Source organism: Oncorhynchus masou, chromosome 12 (genome assembly GCF_036934945.1).
Source record: "Oncorhynchus masou masou isolate Uvic2021 chromosome 12, UVic_Omas_1.1, whole genome shotgun sequence".
Lineage (NCBI taxonomy): Eukaryota > Metazoa > Chordata > Actinopteri > Salmoniformes > Salmonidae > Oncorhynchus > Oncorhynchus masou.
The window spans coordinates 67,986,039-68,008,759 of record NC_088223.1 but is presented as its reverse complement, the minus strand read 5'-3'; the positions used below and the strand labels follow the sequence as shown (position 1 = coordinate 68,008,759).

General features: G+C 40.3%; 1 pseudogene; it reads right to left on the bottom strand.

Moving 5' to 3' along the window:
* Positions 1–3,799: 3,799 nt before the first annotated feature.
* LOC135550705 (polyubiquitin-B-like) lies at positions 3,800–8,001 on the bottom strand (annotated as a pseudogene).
* Between the last annotated feature and the right edge of the window lie 14,720 nt (positions 8,002–22,721).

Genomic DNA, 22,721 nt, shown 5'->3' with positions numbered 1-22,721 from the left:
TCCAAGTAAATTGCTGCAATTCCAATGACTTGTGCCTCGGCTAACCTACCATGAACGCGGTTTTAGTTTCTTCTTTAAATTGTTAAATTGATAATGAAACGGAGACTGTAATAAAACATAACAATAATGTGTATAAATTATCATTCTTAATTAAATCAGATATCTGGTCAGCTAATAATTAACAGCGAATACTTGCAATGAATAGATATATTCCCATGACTGCCCATTTTAAACATTACCTTCACCCTATACCAGGGGTCGGCAACAGGCGCCCCAAGTTATTTTTTTAGGCATCAAAAAAGACTGTAAAATCACAAGGAATTCATCAAAAAAAATGTTTAATTTAGAAAATATTTTCCCAAGTACTCCCACAAATAAAAAAAGAGACATGTGATCGTGTTTCAATGTAATCACGGTATGAAAGTATAGTTATCTTCAAATGCAACCTCTCTTTGGATTCAGATGCGGTCAATTAGCAGTTTAGAAATTATTATAATTATGTTCCGAGCCCGACCATTCTCTCTGACAAAAATGTGTATTGATTAGGGTACTCGAGGACTGTAGTTGGGAAACACTGGACAACACAACAGTTTAATGTGTATGAGCTATCAAATATGGCAAGAGCAGCCCAGCTGGGCTGCAAAAATACAATTGTTCAGTTGAGTAGCTAACTAGAGCAAAGGTTAAACAATATAAAAAATCTTACATTGGAAAATGTGGCCAGGACTGTCTGGGTAATAGACTAAATCTTATGTCCATTCTAACAAGCAATATGGTGTTAGGTCTATTAAATATCAAAACACATTGCGCTCATTAGGCGTGTGTGTGTGTGTGTGTGTGTGTGTGTGTGTGTGTGTGTGTGTGTGTGTGTGTGTGTGTGTGTGTGTAAATGATATGACATTGTAGACTGCTGAACTGTGTCACCTTAACTGCAGTACCATCCCATTTAATTCAATCAAACTGTATATACAGAATATACAGTTGAAATCAGAAGTTTACATACACTTAGGTTGTAGTCATTAAAACTTGTTTTTCAACCACTCCACAAATTTCTTGTTGACAAACTATAGTTTTGGCAAGTCAGTTAGAACATCTACTTTGTGCAAGACAAGTCATTTTTCCAACAATTGTTTACAGACAGATTATTTCACTTATAATTCACTGTATCACAATTCCAGTGGGTCAGAAGTTTACATACACTAAGTTGACTGTGCCTTTAAACAGCATGGAAAATTCCAGAAAATTATGTCATGGCTTTAGAAGCTTCTGATAGGCTAATTGGCATCATTTGAGTCAATTTGAGGTGTACCTGTGGATGTATTTCAAGGCCTACCTTCAAATTCAGTGCCTCTTTGCTTGACATCATGGGAAAATCAAAAGAAATCAGCCAAGACCTCAGAAAAATATGGTTAATCCGTGGGAGCAATTTCCAAATGCCTGAAGGTACCACGTTCATCTGTACAAACAATAGTACGCGAGTATAAACGCCATGGGACCACGCAGCCGTCATACCGCTCAGGAAGGAGAAGCATTATGTCTCCTTGAGATGAACATACTTTGGTGCGGAAAGTGCAAATCAATCCCAGAACAACAGCAAAGGACCTTGTGAAGATGCTGGAGGTACAAAAGTATCTATATCCACAGTAAACAAGTCCTATATCGACATAACCTGAAAGGCCTCTCAGCAAGGAAGAAGCCACTGCTCCAAAACCGTCATAAAAAAGACAGACTATGGTTTGCAACTGCACATGGGGACAAAGATTGTACTTTTTGGAGAAATGTCCTCTGGTCTGATGAAACAAAAATAGAACTGTTTCGCCATTATGACCATTGTTATGTTGTGAGGAAAAAGGAGGCTTGCAAGCCAAAGAACACCATCCCAACCATGAAGCACGGGGGTGGCAGCATCATGTTGTGGGGGTGCTTTGCTGCAGGAGGGACTGGTGCACTTCACAAAATAGATGCCATCATGAGGCAGGAAAATGATGTGGATATATTGAAGCAACATCTCAAGACATCAGTCAGGAAGTTAAAGCTTGGTCGCAAATGGGTCTTCCAAATGGACAATGACCCCAAGCATACTTCCAAAGTTGTGGCAAAATGGCTTAAGGACAACAAAGTCAAGGTATTGGGGTGGCCATCACAAAGCCTTGACCTCAATTCTATAGAAAATTTGTGGGCAGAACTGAAAAAGTGTGTGCGAGCAAGGAGACCTACAAACCTGACTCAGTTACACCAGCTCTGTCAGGAGGAATGGGCCAAAATTCACCCAATTTATTGTGGAAAGCTTGTGGAAGCCTAACTGAAATGTATGACCCAAGTTAAACCATTTAAAGACAATGCTACCAAATACCAATTAAGTGTTTGCAAACTTCTGACCCACTGGGAATGTGATGAAATAAATAAAACCAGAAATAAATCATTCTCTCTAGTATTATTCAGACATTTCACATTCTTAAAATGAAGTGGCGATCCTAACTGACCCAAGACACAGAATTTTTACTAGGATTAAAAGTCAGGAATTGTGAAAAACTGAGTTTAAATGTATTTGGCTAAGGTGTTTGTAAACGTCCGACTTCAACTGTATAGGCTATAACACTTTTCACAACAATATTCTCACACAAATTACTATGGAAAACTCCCAGACAATCCTTATGTAAATACTGTTCGAGGGGGTCAGGGTCACAGGCTGCTTTTATCACGTTCTGTGCTCTTCACCAGTTCTGGGTTCAGGTTCAGCCCATAAGTGTACTGTAGACATTTAGGGAGTTTAATTCTATAGTATGTATGTACTATATGGGCTCCTCTTCAGGTTGCAAACACTTACAGAAGATGGATAGGTCACTGCATATGAGAAACTTTAAGTCAGGCTGCTTGAGCCAGCTCATTTTTGTGTGGTAGTAATCCTGTTTTATGAGGGGAATGTAAATACTGTTTACTTGATCCAATCCTATTTCAGATTCAGATGGAAAGATAAAACAGTCCTATGATATTTTTCAGCGATCATATTTCAAATAACACCAGTCAGGTGTAAAGTAATGGGAAAAAAATATTTGAAGTACTGCTTCAGTAGTTTTTTGGGGGATACCTGTACTTTACTTGAGTATTTATAGTTTTGACAATTTTTACTTTTTCTCCACTACATTCCTAAAGAAAATGTGTACTTTTTACTTCCATACATGTTCCCTGAAACCCAAAAGTACTTGTTACATTTGGAATGCTCAGGCAGGACAACAATATGGTCCAATTCACGTACCTATCAATATAACAAGTTGTCATCCCTACTGCCTCTGATCTGGCACTCACTAAACACAAATGTAATTTGTGTTTCTTTACGTAACAGTTGTACTGTATGTGTGTCTATAGTTTTGTTCAATGTTGTGTTAGTGTACGTAAGTTGTTTTGTCTGAAACTTAGTTCCCATTGCTGCTGTTTGACCAGGTCTCTCTTGAAAAATAGATTCTATCTCAATGAGAAAAACCTGTATAAATAAATTGAAATAAAAAACTTTGTAAATAGTTTCTGAATGTTGTGAGTGTGCCTCTGGTTGTCAGTGAAAAAAAAAAAAGACAACTGTGCCGTCTGGTTTGCTTAATATAAGGTATTTGATGTATATGTATATAATTTACTTTAACTTTTCACCTTTACTCAAATATGACAATTGAGTCCCCCTCCCAAGAGTGTGCAAAGCTGTCATCAAGGCAAAGGGTGGCTACTTTGAAGAAGAAATTGGGGAGAAAATAAACGAACAACCATAGTCAGGGATAGCAAACGTGTAAATGGTAAGCCATACGAGGTGTACAGTAACAAGCCTTTATTTAAAGTAGGGTACAAAATCTAAATATTTTGTAAGCGAAGGGTGAAAGACGTCGGTTGGTGAACAAAACCATTTGACAAAACTAGGTCAAGCCAAATTCTAGCAAGTAACTTTAGCAACTCTAGCACAGTAGTTAACACATGAATATCTGTAAAATACAAAAGTTCAACTGTTTGTAAATCGTTTCTGAATGTTGTGAGTGTGCCTCTGGCTGTCAGTGTAAAAGAAAATCCAACCGTGCCATCTGGTTTGCTTAATATAAGGTATTTGATGTATATGTATATAATTTACTTTTTACCGTTACTCAAATATGACAATGAGCCCTCCCCCCAAGGCTGTCATCAAGGCAAAGGATGGCTCCTTTGAAGAATATCAAATATAAAATATATTTTGATTTACTCAACACTTTTGGGGTTACTACATGATTCCATGTGTTATTTCATAGTTGTGATGTCTTTACTATTATTCTACAATGTAGAAAATTGTAAAAAATAATAATAACCTTGAATGAGTATGTGTGTCAACTTTTGACTGGTCCTATGTATTTTGGATCAATTGTTGTGTGGTGAAAAATGTCTCCAAACAAAATGAATGCACAATAAAAAGCTTTGAATATACAACTTGCTACATTACTAGTTTTACCAGTTTGGAGTTTTGTATAAAGAAAATAGACAATTCACCACATACACCAAAGCATAGAAAATAACTAATGCTCCATTCCATACACTGCAGCTTTGGTTTGTTTTAATAATTAGTCAACAGGGGGCAGTAAAGGCTCATTAACAGGAATTCAGGTACAAAACAGTACTGCCTGTGACCCTTGTTTTTACGTTTGGTGTCAGGGAGTATTGAACTACATATCGTTGAACTTGTAATTTTACAATGTTGCAGTAGCTTGGTCATTGAACTAAGTATCGGTAGTGTTTTCAGTAGTGAATTACTTTCTTGCTATGCAGCGGTGTAGCTTAGTATTGGAACTACATTAGTTTTGCAAAAATAAAATGTGGGTGAAGAAAGCAATTGCAATTTTTATAACTAAGCCAAGATAAACCACAGCCTGTTGTTTCCAATGGGAGCAAAGTAATCCTAGTGGGAGAGCCTATTGGCACATTCTAGCATGTATGTGGATATTTCAGCAGGTAGCCTAGTGGTTGGAGCATTGGACTAGTACCCAAAAGGTTGCAAGATCGAATCCCAGTTGACAAGTTAAAGTCCTGCCCCTGAACACAGTTCCTTGGCCATTATTGAAAGAATTTGTTCGACATGCCTAGTTAAAGGAAAAATAAAATCTTCCATTGGAACGCCTACTCCGAAGTGCGCACCCATGCACTCCTAAAAGTTGTGGAAACTTAAGCCAAGGGTCTCACTTGAAACTGTTGTCTAAATTACATTCAGATAGCATAACCCCAAAGTGATCTCTTGCAATTTGTAGTTTGTAAGACTAGACATCTGAAGAGTCAAAGTACATTTAGTTGATTCCAGTGGGAATCAATTGGTAGCATGGTATACTACATTTCCAGAGTAGCTTCCAACCCATTTCTTCCACCGTTAAACTAAATCCTAGTAGAGTTGATCTGACAGGAAAATAAACTGCCCCTTGCCATCAGTGTGGCAGAGGTTGATTTGGAGCATGAGACTAGGAATAGGGTGGCTACATTGTCAAATACATCCCATAGACCAGATGGGTTGAGTCTCTCCAGCTTTAAAACCAGTGACATAATACCATGGCAGAATTAATTTGACAAATCACTCAACCATCCTGCAATACGTCGCCATAAATAGGGCCTTGGTAAGTACTAAGCATGAAATGCTCCTGACCACTCATAGGCGGCTGTATTTTGTACATCCTATAGCATGCCTTCACTGCAAGTGTGAGTTAATGTACCATCTTCCTATACTTCATAAGTTCACTTGTTTTGTATCAGAACATTTCAGAAATCTATAAACACTGAAATTAATTGCATTCATTTAGCCTTTAATGACTTCAATAAAAAAACCTGAACATTTGCCAGAACAGAAGCAGGGGAAACTTTCACTGTCCTCCCCTGAGACGCAGCACAAGGTGGAGGGTGGACTCTTTCTGGATGTTGTAGTCGGAGAGGGTGCGGCCATCTTCCAGCTGCTGAGACGCAGCACAAGGTGGAGGGTGGACTCTTTCTGGATGTTGTAGTCGGAGAGGGTGCGGCCATCTTCCAGCTGCTTGCCAGCGAAGATCAGACGCTGCTGGTCTGGGGGGATGCCCTCCTTGTCCTGGATCTTGGCCTTCACATTCTCAATGGTGTCACTGGGCTCCACTTCTAGTGTGATGGTTTTACCAGTAAGGGTCTTGACGAAGATCTGCATGCCTCCCCTGAGACGCAGCACAAGGTGGAGGGTGGACTCTTTCTGGATGTTGTAGTCGGAGAGGGTGCGGCCATCTTCCAGCTGCTTGCCAGCGAAGATCAGACGCTGCTGGTCTGGGGGGATGCCCTCCTTGTCCTGGATCTTGGCCTTCACATTCTCAATGGTGTCACTGGGCTCCACTTCTAGTGTGATGGTTTTACCAGTAAGGGTCTTGACGAAGATCTGCATGCCTCCCCTGAGACGCAGCACAAGGTGGAGGGTGGACTCTTTCTGGATGTTGTAGTCGGAGAGGGTGCGGCCATCTTCCAGCTGCTTGCCAGCGAAGATCAGACGCTGCTGGTCTGGGGGGATGCCCTCCTTGTCCTGGATCTTGGCCTTCACATTCTCAATGGTGTCACTGGGCTCCACTTCTAGTGTGATGGTTTTACCAGTAAGGGTCTTGACGAAGATCTGCATGCCTCCCCTGAGACGCAGCACAAGGTGGAGGGTGGACTCTTTCTGGATGTTGTAGTCGGAGAGGGTGCGGCCATCTTCCAGCTGCTTGCCAGCGAAGATCAGACGCTGCTGGTCTGGGGGGATGCCCTCCTTGTCCTGGATCTTGGCCTTCACATTCTCAATGGTGTCACTGGGCTCCACTTCTAGTGTGATGGTTTTACCAGTAAGGGTCTTGACGAAGATCTGCATGCCTCCCCACAAGGTGAGACGCAGCACAAGGTGGAGGGTGGACTCTTTCTGGATGTTGTAGTCGGAGAGGGTGCGGCCATCTTCCAGCTGCTTGCCGAAGATCAGACGCTTGGCCTCACATTCTCAATGGTGTCACTGGGCTCCACTTCTAGTGTGATGGTTTTACTGTAAGGGTTTCTGGATGCCTTGGAGACGCAGCACAAGGTGGAGGGTGGACTTTCTGGATGTTGTAGTCGGAGAGGGGTGCGGCCATCTTCCAGACAGACGCTGCTGGTCTGGGGGGATGCCCTCCTTGTCCTGGATCTTGGCCTTCACATTCTCAATGGTGTCACTGGGCTCCACCTCAAGGGTGATGGTCTTGCCTGTGAGGGTCTTCACAAAGATCTGCATCTTTACACCTGAATAGACAGTGAAACTTAATTATTAAAGCGCACCACTGACATACATTACCGCAAGATGAAAATATTGTACTTTGCTAGCTACTGGGATGAAGTAATACAAACAGAAAAATATTTGTATTGCATGCATTTACTTTCATGCAAGTCTGTCCAAAAGCATACGTAACAATTGTTTGAACTGCGTAGCGGTCGTTTGGCTTCCGAATTCGATAGGGCGCCATTTTGTTCAGCCAGCTAAAAATACTGTAATGAAACAGGCAGGGAGCAAAAAGCATGCGGCAGTCGATTTCCTGGGTCGTTACAATACGTTAACGAAAGCAGGATAAAAATTGGGGAGAAAATAACCGGACAACCATAGTCAGGGATAGCAAACGTGTAAATGGTAAGCCATACGAGACGTACAGTAACAAGCCTTTATTTAAAGTAGGGTACAAAATTTAAATATTTTGTAAGGGAAGGGTGAAAGACGTCGGTTGGTGAACAAAACCATTCGACAAATATAGGTCAAGCCGAATTCTAGCAAGGAACGTTAGCAACTCTATCACAGTAGTTAACACATGAATATCTGTAAAATACAAAAGTACAACTAATATCAATATCGAATGTATCTACTTACGATTAACCTTGAACTAACGTACTCGTCTTCTTAGAAACTCTTCTTGCTTATGTGTTCAATATGATTCACGAAATGCGCGGACACTTTATTTATACTAAGACAACATTGCGACGTGGAAAAGCGTCATGTGACAATATCCATCCGCGATTGAAAAATATAGTCCGTGTTTTAACCTTAAACTTACACTATACATGTAATTCATTCATTTTGATTCGAATAAATACACATATAACACATACACGAATTATCGATTAGGAAAATATGATTTTAAAACAATTACTCTCGGCGGAGTTACATTTATTTAATGTGTGCTGAGATGTCTCTAGAAATTGCTAGAACCACCCACATCAAGAACCCCCTCCCCGTAAGTCTGTGATTGGACGCTTATATTGTTTGTCTGAACAACGATTGGTGGATACTGTGTCGGTAATGTGACTTTTTTCAAACCTGTCTGACCGTACCATGAACTGTGTCAACAACACTGATATGTTGGAAAAGCCAGCAAATTAAAAAAAACGTGATGTGTCATTTGAGATTTGAGAAACTGTAAAAACTGTTTTAAGCTCAAATTATTATTTCATTTGTTTCCACGTCACAATCTTTTCTAGGTATAAATACAGTATCAGTGTTGAGGGATAATTAATGAAACAATGGAAACGTTTGACACTTGTGTGTTATGCATGTGTTATGTCTCATCACCTACTGATATAGGTCTACTCATATCAACACCAAGACACACTCTTCATTCACGCTTTAAGGCACAACCTGTTCAATACAATTCTTTGTCAGTTGTCACATTTGTTTCATGTCAACATAATACATAGAGAGCAAATGTCATGGTATTTCCCAATCCTAAAAAAAATCCCAACTTTTTAATGTAGAGCAGAAACTTGTAGCATGAGGTCCAGCCTCCAGCATATGAGAACATGTTTCCCAGCTTTATCTGCACAAGTAAAGTATGTCAGGTTGAAGCTGACACTACTACCAGTACAGGTGTCTCTCTACCTTTCTTGCTCTATAGAGCACCTCCATGAGAAATGAATGAGAAATTCAGAGATATAAAGCAGAATGAGGGAAAAAAAAAACATACAGACATGAAGGACCAAACTATTTTCAGACAGAACAACTTGAGGATTGTAATTTATAGGCTTTTTACAGTGCATGGTAAATACAGGTTGCTTGGTAACACACCATAGTAACTAAATACTGGTTTGCCCCACAAGTAAGTGCATATATTTTTTGAAGGCCAGATATATATTTTTAAATGAAATTAAAATTACATTGTTTCAAATTTGAACAACTCCTTTGACTCCTGATTCAGGATGAGATACAAATCAACCCAGTTCTAACCTTTATCATCCTTACCCAATAACAAATCTGGTTTGGATTGCATTTACACTATTGATTCAGTTGGTGTACGATTGCACCGTTGGAGGTCAGGTCCAAAGTTATACATTTGTTTATTCAGAATGAACAAGGCAGAAATTGTAAAACGGTGCTCCTTGGCTCTGCTTATCTGGATCCACTGCACTGTAAAAATGTTAACATTGTTGGGGCAGGGGCAGGACTATGAAATGAATTCCACAGGCAGGGCCAACAGCTGCCTGACACCAGATTGTTGAGCCAGTTGGGTCCTGTAACAGCAGCAACTACTAAAACACAAGGCTGACATTTTCCATAACCTTCACAGTCTTTTCTTTTCATACATGATTTAACACGCTTTTCCTGTTGCTATACTTCTTCTATTTTATTTCAAGAGGAGGCATAGAGATGGTCATACTGAACAAGCAGTTATCATCAGTTATTTTTAGGTGCACTGATTTTGCACTGTGAAGGTTAAATTCATATACTGAGCACCATCTCGACTAACGACTTGACCTGAGCTGGCCCACTGTAGTCCAAAACATGATTTTTCTGTGTTTTATATATATTTCCACACTATGAGGTTGGGATAATACTGTGATATTGTGAAAATTATGATAATGTCATTTTAGTGTAAGAGCTGTTTGAAAAGACTGCCTAAAATTTCAGCCTGTTTTGGAGGGATTGAGTTTACCTGACAGACCACTCCCACAGTCCTAACAAAAATCTTGCTTTAGAAATTGTTCCTTGCTAAGAAGCTATTTTAGTGTCTTTTTGACATTTTTAATTGAAAACCTTCACAGTAGGGTACTTCATTGTTACCCAGAAATGTTTTGATATTGAGATAAAAACAGCCGCATTAATTATAATATAATATTTGTGACATTATTGAATTCAAGCATTTTCATTTAAGTTTGATGAACAGTGTACCAACAGTCATTGAGCTGCTGAGGGCCTAGTTCGATATTCTACTTCGTTCCAAGAACTCCGTAACTGGCCAACTGAGCAATATATTGAGGGCAAAGAGTGGTGTGCTTTAGGTCAGTCACAGTATTCCCATGCGGATACACAGCAGCATTGTGGACTGTTGGTTCTTCATGTGACTCAATCCCAACGCGTGATCTCCACGTCACTCTTTACTCAGGACTGGTTGAGCTTCACTGGAATGTGGTTGTGCAAGCCTCCTGTACTTTGCAATCCAGTCTGACTGTTTATAATTATGGGAAGGAGGACAAGTTTTCATGCAAAACATGTTCCATAAGTCTCTGTTGAGCACTGTATATAAAGAACTGCTTCAGCAGTGTTGTGATTTGAGAAAGTGTACATTTTTTTAGAAAATATGAGAAGCGATTTCAGACAGACAGACATATGTCAATATACGATTCTTGTGTGCTACAATAACCACAGCCCTTTTTACACAAGGTTATTTTATAATAACTCTCTACTCGATGTAATTATCTTTATAAAAGGGATAGTTAACCCAAATTACAAAATTACATATTGGTTTCCTTACTCGGAAAGCAGTCAATGGATAAGGTAAGACAGCAATCCATGATTTGGTTTTATTTCCCTGGCATGGTTTCCAAGTCATATTAAAAATAAAACGTTACTTGTCTCATGCCTTGTAAACAACAGGTGTAGACTAACAGCGAAATGCTTACTTTAAATCTTTATTTTTGGAAAAGTTTAAGATAAAAGGCCAGCATCTCGGAGTCGCCTCTTCACTGTTGACGTTGAGACTGGTGTTTTGCGGGTACTATTTACTGATGCTGCCAGTTGAGGACTTATTAGGCGTCGGTTTCTGAAACTAGACACTCTAATGTACTTGTCCTCTTACTCAGTTGTGCACCGGGGCCTCCCACTCCTCTTTCCATTCTGGTTAGTGCCAGTTTGCACTGTTCTGTGAAGGGAGTAGCACACAGCGTTGCACTATATCTTCAGTTTCGTGGCAATTTCTCACATGGAATAGCTTTCTTTTCTCAGAACATGGATTGACTGACAAGTTTCAGAAGAAAGTTCTTTGTTTCTGGCCATTTTGAGCCTGTAATTCAACCCACAAATACTGATGCTCCAGATACTCAACTAGTCTTAAGATGGCCAGTTTTATTGCTTCTTTAAATCAGATTTTTGTCCATTTTAGAATAAGGCTGTAATGTAACAAAATGTGGAAAAAGTGAAGGGGCCTGAATATTTTCCAAATGCACTGTAATTACATACTGTGCAATTTGCATATTCTAATAAAATATTTCAGAGATTTTTTATTATATTATAGTATTATATTTTTGTCGACATTCAACTGGTAAAAGTTGATTGTGATATGATTATGGGAAGACAATTACCCTATGAGGGTGTGGTGGCTAGTCTTAAGCAACATGTCTATGAAAAACACTGATCATTTACATATTTTAAGGAGACTGTGAAACTAGGATATCTACAGTATGGTTCATGGGGGAAAAGAGGCTTTAGGTAAGCTAGTGAAAATGAGAGGGGAGAATAGTATGCAGCTTTGCTAACAAGCTTTAGAATCACATTGAGGCTTATCTCTCCCGCTCAACACCGAACCAGAGTACCAATGAGCACACTTGAAGGTCTGGGTGTGGCATGTTTACAGCTAATCAACTAGTGAAAAAACATCCCTCTCCCAACAATTCTCATCATTAAATCAAATGGTCCTGGCAGAAATCAGCTGTCAGAGCAGCTTACAGATCATTGCACCTGTACGTAGCCCACCTGTAAATAGCTCATCCAACTACCTCATCCCCATATTGTTCTTTTTTTGTATTTTCTCCGCTGCACCCCAGTATCTCTACTTGCACATTCATCTTCTGCACAACTATCACTCCAGTGTTTAATTGCTAAATTGTAATTACTTCACCACTACGGCCAATTTATTGCCTTACCTTCCTAATCTTACCTCATTTGCACACACTGTATATAGACTTTTCTATTGTGTTATTGACTGTACGTTTGTTTATTCCATGTGTAACTCTGTATTGTTGTTTGTGTCGCACTGCTTTGCTTTATCTTGGCCAGGTCGCAGTTGTAAATGAGAACTTGTTCTAAACTGGCCTACCTGGTTAAATAAAGGTGAAATTATAAAAAATACAATTCTAATGAACAGGTTGATCTCACATCCTATAGTAATAGAAATGTGACATCTCTCTCGTCTGTTCCCTAGATTAAGGGAAAGGAGGACAGGGTATAGAGTGGTAAATGGTTTTGTTTGTTCAAAACAGTGATCAAGAAAGTCACTTTATAGGTCTAATAACACTTAAAACATGCAATATTTTCTACTGTGAGCCATAATGTATCTAGTAATAGCAGTAACTACTTAATTTACAATTAATTCACAAATAATAGTCAAGATCCAGACAGCTAGGTTCAAGGGTCTGAATATTATGTAAGAGGATGGTTTGAATCAGATGTCAGGCAGATGGAGCCAAGATGGAGTTAACGAGAGAGAGAGAGAGAGAGAGAGAGAGAGAGAGATCTGCGAATCTGCTACATTAAGAGGAGTTTAAAAGTTGGACCCTGAGCAGTGCAAAGCTTTAGGAGGGGCTATGATGTTGTGGTTCCACTATCTTACAAAGGCGAAAGCCATAAAGTGTTGGCGGAAACACAAGTGTAACAGAGGAGGGGGTCGTTGTATGGCAATAGAATCACATCAGATTCACAGAAAGGGACAAATGGCGACTGATAAAGGGGAGTTATAGGTCCACTTGTAAAATGACCTCTGTCTTTTATTATTGTAATTGTGAATAGGCTGACTAAGAATAAAGTTCCTGCAGAATCTTTAGGTACTTCATTCATATTCAGTCTATTTACAATTACAGGAATATCGCCCAGTTTGTTGTGTCCCCATCTACTCCCTACTGCCACCAGCTGACTAAGTGCAAGTGACAAACACTAATTTCAACACTAGATGGCGGTATTTTCTTAGGCTCCAGTTCCAACTACACTGCTTTAGATCAGTTCTCCCTTGTTGTCCTTACGAGCTTATAAGTGTACCAGTTTAGATTTGTAGTTCAAAACTCTGTTTACCACGATGCAACATATCATGTAACTGATGCAAATGGTTTTAGATGTGTAATTTCTGATAAGGGCTCGGTCAAATAAAAAATACTCACCATCTGGTACTTCCCAGTGGAAGTGAGATAGCTGTTGGGAGGGGCAAGAAAAAAAACAGTAGTTATTGAGGACTAAGCAGACAAACTTTGACTTGCAAGAAAATCCTACACATAGGCTTACTTGCCCCAGGTTTTCCTATGAGACAAATAGTTAAATAAAATCTGGACTGGGAACTAATTACATTGCCTAAGTTCTGGGCAGTGAAAGACTTTGTATGAGTGAACAATACACAATAATTATCAGGACACAGTATGGCCCTTCCAGCCATATTAAACCCGAAGGTTCCGTTTCTCTGGCTGCAGCTCAAATGGGTAAAAGGTCAACATCTTTAAGCCTTCACAAGGGAAAGTAGCAAGGCAGCAAAGTAACCTCTGAAATGTTAGGAATAAGATAATATGCAAATGGGATGGTTGTCAACCTGTTGATGTTTTCTAATGAATTGTCATGTGGTTCATGGTAATTTATGGATGGATTATGGTCTCTGGATGATCCATGTCATATTTCACAGTCGCTACAGTAACTCTCCCTCTCCACTCCCACTCTCATCAGTGACTGAAAGCTAAGAGAACTCTTCACTTCTCCTCTTCCCTGTTCAGTACAGGATCTCATTGGAGACTTAATCCAAGTTGACGAAATACAGATGGCCTGTTTTTTTTTTAAACCAAGATACAAAAATAAAACTCCATACAGCAAATCCTGGGGATTTGGCATGGTGGAGAAAACGGTGTGCATCACTTGTGGGTCTAAGTCTAATGGGAATCATGGGATGTGATCTGGAGAACACAAACTCATCTTCCCAGACAAGAGATGAGGTCTGGGTGTTGGAGGAGAGCCATGGAGGCTCAGCTCAGAACAACCTGGTCTCGGAGCATTTCATATTATTATGTACGTAAATCACATGGCATGTATTCATTTATGAATGTCCATCACCTATTTCGTATTATATGTTACGAATTTGCAAAACGTATGATGTGTTACGAATTCTAGCTAGGTGGCTAACGTTACCTTTGGGTTGCTAGACATTCACGTTATACGCCCACCCATTCACCCTGACCTTGCCTTAAGTAATCATCTGTCTTATATAACCATACCAAATGTAATGTATGTAATGTAATATCATACTATTTCAGTGTTTTCTTTACTCACTGTGTAAACCTTTCTGTACTGTAATGTAGCTACGTACACATCACAATAATTCCTGAGGGAACGCAAAACCAAATCTCCTGTGCACGCTGGCCAGCTACTACATTTTTAACATCTATTAGTTTATCATCACGGGAGACTATGACACGACCAAACATTCTTCATTTCATTTCACAATAGTTTGATGCAACTGTTGGACTGGTGTCCTCTCCAGTTCTCCTCTCTCATTTGCTAGTTCTCCTCCCTACTCTCATTAGGAAGTGATTTTATGTGGGTTTCTGAGAGCAGGGCCATCAGCAGATCCAGCGGTGGAGTGTGGGTTTGGTCGACCTCTCAACTATGCAACAATGTGTTTTTGTATGTGTGTGTGTGTGTGTGTTGATATTTTGAATTTTTTTTAAATTTTACCTTTATTTAACCAGGCAAGTCAGTTAAGAACACATTCTTATTTTCAATGACGGCCTGGGAACACTGGGTTAACTGCCTGTTCAGGGGCAGAACGACAGATTTATACTTTGTCAGCTCGGGGCTTTGAACTCGCAACCTTCCGGTTGCTAGTCCAATGCTCTAACCACTACGCTACCCTACCCCTCTAACCACTACGCTACCCTACCCCTCAATATGGGGGTGGGGGGGTGTGTGTGTGTGTGGTGGGGGGGGGGGGGTTAATGTGTGTTTAGCATGTGGTGTGTGTATGCTTTATAATTATGGAGTCTAGGAATGTAGCCTACAGGGCTGGTTCCTGGATCTGTGGACAATATGTGTTTCCTAGAGTACTTCCCTTGCTTGCCACAAACGGATTAAAAACACACTATTAACATACAATTAAATCTAAAGGACACACACAGGTCTGCCTTTTTATATAACTAGGCAAGTCAGTTAAGAACAAATTCTTATTTTCAATGACGGCCTAGGAACAGTGCCTGTTCAGGGGCAGAACTACAGATTTGTACCTTGTCAGCTCAGGGATTCGAACTTGCAACCTTTCAATTACTAGTCCAACGCTCTAACCACTAGGCTACCCTGCCACCATTACAACGACGGATAAGGACATAGTCTAGTCTAGTTCGTACCTGATAGACTTGTAGATGGCAGTGTGATTGCTATGGCCACTCCTCTTCCATCGAAGGTCAGCACCTGAAACAACAAAAGTGTACATTTGAAGATATGTTATGGCATAAATTAGCTATTAAATATCAATGTGAAATGTAGGCTATATGCAAAATAAATACATTGAAAAAAAAAAATTAAACCTGACATGCAACAATTTCAAAGACATTACTGAGTTAAAGTCATTAAGGCCTCATCTACAAACGTGGTTTGTAAACTATTTAATAATTTCTGCATCTGTTGGTCACAAAAAAAGTAGGTGGGTTGGATCAGAAAACCAGTCAGCATCTGGTGTGACCATCATTTGCCTCATGCAGCGCGACACATCTCCTTTGCATAGAGTTGATCAAGCTGTTGATGGTAGCCTGTGGAATGTTGTCCCACTCCTCTTCAATGGCTGTGCAAAGTTGCTGGATATTGGCGAGAACTCTGTTGTACAAATTGTGTACAGATCGTGCATTATCATACTGAAACATGAGGTGATTGTGGCGGATGAATGGTAAGACAATGGGCCTCAAGATCTCATCACGGTCTCTCTGTGCATTCAAATTGCCATTGATAAAATGCCCCACTGCCACTATGGGACACTCTGTTCACAACGATGACATCAGCAAACTGCTTGCCCACACGTCGCCATACATGCTGTCTGCCATCTACCTAGTACAGTTGAAACTGGGATTCATCCATAAAGAGCACACTTCTCCAGCGTGCCAGTGGCCATCGAAGTCGAGCATTTGCACACTGAAATCGGTTACAGCGCTAAACTGCAGTCAGGTCATGACCCTGGTGAGAACGACGAGCACACAGATGAGTTCCTGATGAGTTTACAGTTTCTGCAGAAATTCTTTGGTACTGCAAAGCCACAGTTTAATCAGCTGTTCGTTCGGGTGGCTAGTCTGAGATGAAAAGAGAAAGGAGAAAGAAAAATTACTTGACTAAAGACACAGTAGTTTGAGAGTGAGTGAGGCAGAGGCTAAATGCTGACCATGACTATACCCCTGAAACCAAACATAAAGTAGGACACCACCCACCTTATAATCTAACCCATGTACTGGCCTAAGGGAAATGTTTTAAATCTGCCAAAGGTGGCTTAGAGGTAGTGATGGGGGGTGGGGGGGATCGATACAGTTACATAGAGATATTATTTTTGATGATATCGTACTGTATCATTTTTGACTATATCACAATATAATTTGTGCTAGTTTGGTGTAGCTGCACCAAAACTCCAGTATTTTTTTATTCAGAGCTTGTTCTCCATCGTTTTCAGCACTTTTATTTCCATGACTGATTAAAACTCGTTTTCTCATGGCTCTCTCTTGTTCCTTGGTAGAAGACATATGGTGAGCAATATGTTTGGAACATCGAATCGCAATAAAATCACAGTATAGAATCGCAATACATATCGTATCGGCACCTAGGGTCGTGATAATTTTGTATTGTGAGGTTCCCGGCAATTCCCAGCCCTACTTGGAAGAGAAAAATATATATAATTACACATATAAACACCAATTTCTAGAAATATTCGCTGTTGTCAAAGCAAACAGATAATAACAATGGCTTCCAAGAGGGGAGAGAGGTGGATATTTGCTTTAACTCATTCTTTGCTTATTCTAGGCTTGGACTTAACATGCTAAAAACTCTAACAGCAGTAAACCAATAGGATGAATAGGTTATATTATGGGAAAAGTGAAATATGATATTTCTGTAGTCTCTTTTATGATCAAGTTCATCTTTGTGCATTATCCTTAACAGGATGGTGAAGACATAACCATCCAATAGATTTTTGTCTTTGATTTATTTTTAAACACAGATCACTGGGATAGCCTACACTGAGATGCTTGGTTCTTAAGTGAAACTGCTAGCATCCTGCTGTGCCCTCTCGTGCTTATTTATTTTTCTATCTGCGAAAGACTGCATTCAGCTTTTGCCAGAATACTAATGGTTGAGTACAAACATATTTTTTGTTAAGATCTCAATTCCCAAATTGCTTTTGGTAAATGTCCTGTAACGAGTAAACATGCCAACAATGACCCGAGCTCCAACCAGCACCACAACCACATTCTGTTGCTGCAGACGGCAGCCATGTTGTTCCTGAAAGATGCCAGTCCCAGATCAGTTTGGCCGTCTTGCCAACTCCTATGCTCATTGCCATTATTTTGCATGACAATGACTATAGAAGTTGACCAGACAGACAACACAAACCAATCTGGAATTAGGCTAATTTACATGTAATGTGGGGTTAATACAATGAAAGAAAGACACGGCCCTCTTTCATTTCATTATTGGATCTTGGGAAGCCTGTGAGAGACATACGCAGATACAAAGCACTATTGACAATGATCAGAAATATGTGGTGCAAAAACCGATACACACAATAGTCTACACAACTTTTCTAGCATTTTTCAGGATGAGAAATAATAGTGAGATTCAGTGATGAGTTGGTCATCCTACCAGGTTGATGGAGTGTGCTATGATGTGCTTCAGAATTAGAGAGGATGCCATTGAGATGCTCCATTCTACATTGGGATCGTCTGGCAGATCTCTGAAAGATGAAGAGGGGAAAATGTTACGAGTTACACTGGGGCTCTGGTTGAAAGAACAAACAAATTTGAAAATGTATGCACTCACTCACTACTGTAAGTCGCTCTGGATAAGAGCATCTGCTAAATGACTAAAATGTCAAATGAAAGTAGTGTATTCTATAAGGAATAGGGTGCCATTTGGGACATACACAGTATTAACAGAGGCCTATGCAGGCCCTTCTCTCCCTGACTAGAATACTGCAGCAGACCAACAAACCAAAACAACAATTTAGCAAAATGGTGGCCCAGTTTTAGAATTAAAAGTTTGTTTTTGCCACTGAACCACACCGCTGGATTTACCAAATGTAGCCAACTTCTTACTATGCAGAATATTCACACACTAGAAAATGTGTTCTTTCACATTTTACTTACCCCTACCTACATGTACAAATTACCTCGATTAACCTGTACCCCCGCACATTGACTTGGTACCGGTACCCCTGTATATAGCCTCGTTATTGTAATTTTATTGTGTTACTTTTTATTATTATTTTTACTTTAGTTTATTTGGTAAATATTTTCTTAACTCTTTCTTAAACTGCATGGTTGGTTAAGGGCTTGTAAGTAAGCATTTCAAATACATTTTATTTGATTAGATTTATGCCAGCCAGGGTATATTGTGGCTATGAGGTTAGGGGTCAGTGGAGCCTTACCATAGCCTGGCTGACACAACCGACGTGACTCACAGCGCACGGAGAGCTTTGACCACAGTGGTCTGGAATGGAGGCTGTTTGTTAATGCAATATTTACTCAGTAATTGTGCAACAGGTTTGATTGGTTCTCTGAAATGTCATTTTTTTCTCAGGGGCTGAGACCTCTCGTTGTTTGGATTTGAAAATCCAACCATTGTAATTTAAACGGCCGACGCTTGGGGGCTGTGTGTGGCTGGGTGTTTGAGTGATAAAGACACAGAGGCGAACCAAACAGTAAAAGCACAGCCCCTGTTATTGTCGACGCATTGTGCCGACAACATCATAGAGTCATTCCAGACTCTGAAGTCAGGAGAAGAGTTTTAGGTGTTAGCTAGCCTTAGCATCCTATTATTTGAAACTACAGCCCAGTGAGAAAAAAGACCATAATAGCTACATCACATACACAGCACTGGGTTCAAATAGTATTCAACCCTTTTCAAATACTTTAGATGTGCTTCATTGAGCCATAGAATTTCTAAACCCAGAGGCGTAACACCGCAAGACTTCCGGCAACGCTTGCAAAACCAGGCCGGGGTTTAAGACGTCAATGAGAAGTGAAAAATTCTTAGTTGATTTTCTCAAAATCTAAAAGGCACAAGCTAGATTTGAGCCATTGTAGTAAGTAGTTGAACATTACATTTACATTTAAGTCATTTGGCAGACGCTCTTATCCAGAGCGAACATATTACTCCAACCACGTGAGTGACAAACTGACATATTTTCATTTTTGTAAAAAAACAACAACTTTATATTGAAGGAGTGCCTTTGATTTGATGGCCTGTACATGCACAGTTTGGTGTGAGATGACAAGTGGCAAGATTGGTAGACTTTAGAGAAGTAAGCAATTACTCAATGTACTGAATAAGACTCACATTCCTTTCAATCTCTTATCCAGATTTTTACAGAGAAGCATATTTTGTTTCTTAAAAAAAAATCTTACATAGAATTAAGCATTATGATTATGGCTCAGATTGCAGGAAAAAGCTGTTTCAGGTGTCAGAAAATTGCTAAAATTCTCCAATTTGCAGATGGGAGGCCTAACCCATATTTCTGACCACCCCCCTCCTTCCTTACATACTTAATGCACATTCAGATTTTTGGGATGCATGGGCCCTGCCTGACACAATGGAACCAATGGAATAGACCCAAAAAGTGCAAACCCACCCATCTCAAGGCAGAATCAATCAAGCAGTCATCGTATTTGAAAGATTTCAAAAACTATTTGGACCCAGGTCTGAATCTCACAATTTCCTGAGCTACCCAAGTCTGTCCATCAGAAAACCTGATCACTCAACACACCATCTATCTATGGTGGGGCACTCATTGGCTAAATGCTGATCACTCTCACAGCTTCCCCCCTCCCTCTTTCTCTCTTGCACACTTTCCCTTGCTCTCACTCCCACTAATTATCTCTCTTGCGCTCATGTAGTCTTTCATTCCTCTCTCCTGCCTCGCTCTCCCTCCAGGGATATCAAACATTAAAAAAAGAGAGAGGCAGTGGAGCATGTCAAGAATGATTCCGACACACTTGGGTCGACGCAGTTCAGCTGAAAACAAGGCAGGAGGAGGCAGTACAGTTTCTCTCTCTCTCTCTCGCTCTTTGGTTAGCCATTCCTCTGCTAGCAATATGGTGATATGAACCACAAGAATAGGAGGTTTGACTGGTGCAAAATGGATGCACAGGGCTAATGGAACGCATGATGACATTGAACGTACTTGGTTAAAAAACACAACCACAGCTCAACCTCGGGGAACCATATGAGAGAGAGAGCAAGAGGGTGGTTGTGTCGAGAAAGAAAGGGTAGACACTGGACAGACAGCAATGACCTGATGTCTTGTACATTTTGAAATGAGGATGGGGGCAGAGCTGATTGGGTAGAGGGTGAAAAGAGGTTGTCCCTCCTCCCCTTGGTTCTTCACAATGGGGCTGGACAGTTGTTCCTGTGGAGGGGCTGATGGATCAGGACACAAATCAAATGCCTGCCCGTGCTATGGGGGTCAGGCCTTAGGGTTGCTGTGTCACAGGGATGGGGGCTGGATGCAGAGGGCTGGGGGACATGGGGAGTATTGTGGGTTTGAAGTAGTCTGCACTCCTACATCATTATGATGATTATGGTCATATGTTCCATGTTGTCGTATGTTTTGGACTTTGGTACAAAGCATTAATACATGGTTATTAGGTTAGTATGCATGGAGGCACAATGTGGAAGAAAGTCAAGCGTGACATACATTTTGACATTTCCTCTGGTTGCAAAGGCGTGAAACGTCGAACAATAATGTTCGGTTTCACAACCACATCTCCAATAACAAGGCATGCAAATAACACTAAAACACATCATCAGTTTTAATCCTCACATACCCTTCACAGCTATTGTCTATTTGTTGTAAAATGTTGCGTTGAAATGCAAATTAACCTTCCTGTTCTTCCACAAGCCTGTAAAAAAAGAAGTAAGATTCAGTTTTTACCCAGGCAACCGTAGCTAAGCAAGAGGTCAAGGAGAATAAAAAAAGAAAAATTAACAAAAGACAGATGATCTACCTGACCTTTCTTCAAGCTGGATGCGGAGTGACTGTTGGCTTTTCTATGGCAACAGTGCCAAACGCCCTAAAGTAACCTCCCCCTCCCCTTCCCTAGCCCCCCTCCTGCTGCTTTGCATGTGGATGTCTAATTGCTTGCAAGCATCTGGATGGAGTGGTTGAACATTGGCCCAGTAGACTAGAGGGCACTGGCTTGTTTAGTCTGGTCAAATGGGTCAGCCAGAGGCCAAGGAAACAGCCAGGCAAGTTCGAGCTGCTATCCCCACTGTCAGGTTTATAGGGCATGCTGGGACAATGCTGAAACCCACCACTGGATGGTTGACTCCTTCACGGCACACTGGCCTTATATGGCACACAAAATGTCTTATATAAAAGAAATCACTGCAATATAGAATTTATTTACGTAGGAACCATGGGAAGTCTAGTGTAGTCTAAATTGACTGTTACGCAATGTGTTTTGTTAAATGTTATCTTACAGAGGGGATGATAGGCTGTGATTTTACTTTGAATATTTCTACAATGTTTTATTTGTACCCTAATAGGCCTACATGTATTTAACCTAAAAAAACAGCTGTAGCAAATATTGTTCAGTCAGATAAGAGCTACGATGCAAAAACACAGCTTCTTCTCAATACATACACACATTATTTACTATAAGCTGAGCTCCTTGTCACTGTATTTCCCCCATACAAAATGGCCAGGGGTACCCTTGAGACAATGAAGTGTTTCAACCAGACAGAAAAATCTTTACTCTGGGGAAATTCCATGGTAAGAGAATGACACAGACAGAGATTTAATACTCTAAAATGTATGTCAAACAAAAACCAATGATTGCAAAGTTAAACAAACCATACAACTACGCACAAGGACTACTTTTAACAATTTCCACAGAACATTTGACAAAAACACTAACTTAAAAGAGCCAAGTTTGGTAACAGAATGACTGCACAAACCGTCATTGTGTTAACAAACTTTGCATTTGCAATGTTTTTCAGGTAAATGTGCTTTAATTTTTTTTTTTGTGGAAATTGGTAAAAGTAGCCCATGCAACATAGCTGTATGGTTTATTTAACTTTGCAATCATCGGTCCCCCCTGCACTCTTCTGCACTCTCTTTACTCTTACTGGATACCAAAACAACAAGTTGGCTAGGACACTTATATCCTACTGAACTATCCGGGTCATCTTCCTTAGCAAATACTGTATCTACTTGGTGCAGTGGAAAGATCAACATAAACACATGACGTATTTGAATTTATGGAGAGACGCTCAGGTCCAAATGAGGCTGTGATGGGGCCACTGAAGTTAG